General features: G+C 32.7%; 1 pseudogene; it reads left to right on the top strand.

The window, feature by feature from the left end:
- The first annotated feature begins 1,138 nt into the window (after nucleotides 1–1,138).
- On the top strand, nucleotides 1,139–1,274 carry LOC131759013 (U2 spliceosomal RNA; annotated as a pseudogene).
- Nucleotides 1,275–2,538: the final 1,264 nt, after the last annotated feature.

Raw genomic sequence — 2,538 nt, 5'->3', positions numbered from 1 at the left:
ACTGTTGGTGGGAATGTAAATTGGTGCAGCCACTATGGAAAATAATATCAACGTACCTCAAAAAACTGAAATTAGGACTATCATATGATCCAGCAATTCAACTGCTGTGTATATATGTGAAGAAAATGAAAACACTAATTTGAAAAGAAACATGCACCCCAGTGTTCATAGCAGCACTATTTACAATGGCCAAGATATGGAAGCAAACTAAATGCCCATTGACAGATGAATGGATAAAGAAGATGTGGTATCTATACAATACAATATTACTTAGCCATAAAAAAGAATGAAATATTGCCATTTGCAGTAACTTGGATGGACCTAGAGAATATTAGACTTAGTAAGGCAGAGAAAGACAAATATGTGAAATCTAAAAAAAAATAACAAATGGATGTATATAACAAAACAAAAACAGACTTACAGATACAGAAAACAAACTAGTGGTTGACAGTAGGGAGAGGGAAATGGGAAGGGGTGAGATGGGCATATGGGATTAAGAGATACAAACTTCTTTGTATAAAATAAATAAGCAATAAGGATATATTGTACAGCACAGGGAAATATAGCCATTATTTTGTACTAACTCTAAATGAAGTATAATCTGTAAAAATATTGAATCACTATGTTGTACACCTGAAACTAATATAATGTTATAAATCAACTATACTTCAATTTTTAAAATTGTTTAATTTTTTTCCTTTTTTGTTGCAGTGAGAACACTTAATGTGTGATCAACCCTGATAATGAACTTTAAGTGTACAATAAAATAATCTTAATTTAGGCACCATGTTGTACAGCAGAGCTCCAGAATTTATTTACTTTGCATAACTAAAACTTTATACCTGTTGAACAACTCCTGATTTATTTTTCCCGCATGCCCCTGACAACCATTGTTCTACGTTGTGTTTCTATGAGTTAGACTATTTTAGATATCTTGTGTAAGTGGATTCATGCAATATGTGTCCTCCTATGATTGGCCTATTTCATTTAGCATAATATCCTCCAGGTTCATCCATGTTGTTGCATACAGTAGGATTTCCTTCTTTCTTTTAAAGGCTGAATAATATTCCCTTGTATGTATATGCCACATTTTCTTTATCCATTCATCCACTGATGGGCATTTAGATTGTTTCCATATATTGCTTCTCGGCCTTTTGGCTAAGATCAAGTGTAGATAGTTTCCATATATCTTGACTATGTAAATAATGCTCGAAAGAACATGGGAGTACAAGTATTTCTTAAAAATCTGTTTTTGATTTTTTGAGGAACCTCCATACTGTTTTCCATAATGGCAGTATCATGTTACATTGCCACCAACAGTGTACAAGTATCCAACTTCTCCATGTCCTTGCCAGTACTTTCCATCTTTCTTTTTTCTTTCATTTTGATGATGTACATCCTAACAAGTGTGAGGTGATATCTCATTAGGGTGGTTTTGATATGTGTTTCCCTGATGATTAGTGATATTGACCACCTTTTCATACACATGTTGGTCATTGTATCTTTTTTTGGAGAAATGTCTATTCAGGTCTATTGACCACTTTTTAATCTTAGCTTTCTGCTATTGAGTTTTAGAAGTTTGTTACATATTTTGGATATTAATCCCTAAGAGATTTAGGGCTGGCAAATATTTTCTCTTATTCCATATGTTGCCTTTTCATTTTATTGATTTTTTTCTTGCTGTGCAGAAGCTTTTTAGTTTACATAGTCCCACTTGTCAATTTTTGCTTTTGTTGCCTGTCCTTTTGGTGTCATATCCAAGAAATCATTCCCAAGACAAATGTCAAGGGGTTTACCAACTACGTTTTTTTCTAAGAGTTTTGCAGTTTCAGGTCTTACATTTAAGCCTTTAATCTATTTTGAGTTAATTGTGTGTAGTGTGAGATAAGAGTCAAAATTCACTCTTTTGCATGTGACTGTCCAGTTTTCCCAGCACCATTTGTTGAAGAGCTTATCCTTTCTCCATTGTTTCTTAGCTAATAACCAAGAATACCCCATTGTATTCCTGGCTCTCTTGTCAAAGAACAGCTGACCTTAAATGCATAGGTTTATTTCTGGGCTCTCCTTTATGTTTCATTGGTCTATATGTCTGTCTTTATTCTAGTACCATACTGTTTTGATTACTATAACTTTGTTATATATTTTAAAATAATAAAGTATGATAATTCCAGCTTTGTTCTCTCTCAGGATTGTTTTAGCTATTTGGGATCTTTTGTGGTGCCATATGAATTTTAGGATTTTTTTTCTATTTCAGTAAAAAAATGTTATTGAGATTTTTATTCTAATTCTTACCTTAGTGTGCTGGCTACAACCACCAGTACAATGTTAAGTAGAAGTGTTGAAAGGAGATATTTTTGACTTGTTCCTAATTTTAGGAGAAAGCATTCACTTTTTCACCATTGAGTGATGTTAAATGTTGGTTTTTGTACATGGTTCAAGAAGTTCCCCCCATTCCTAGCTTTCAGAAATTATTTTTAAAAGATTTTGGATTTTGTTAAATAATTTTTCTGAGCTTATTGAGATGATTATATAGTTTAT

The sequence above is a fragment of the Kogia breviceps genome, chromosome 6 (genome assembly GCF_026419965.1).
Source record: "Kogia breviceps isolate mKogBre1 chromosome 6, mKogBre1 haplotype 1, whole genome shotgun sequence".
NCBI classification, from domain to species: domain Eukaryota; kingdom Metazoa; phylum Chordata; class Mammalia; order Artiodactyla; family Physeteridae; genus Kogia; species Kogia breviceps.
This window is presented reverse-complemented; position numbering and strand designations above follow the sequence as displayed.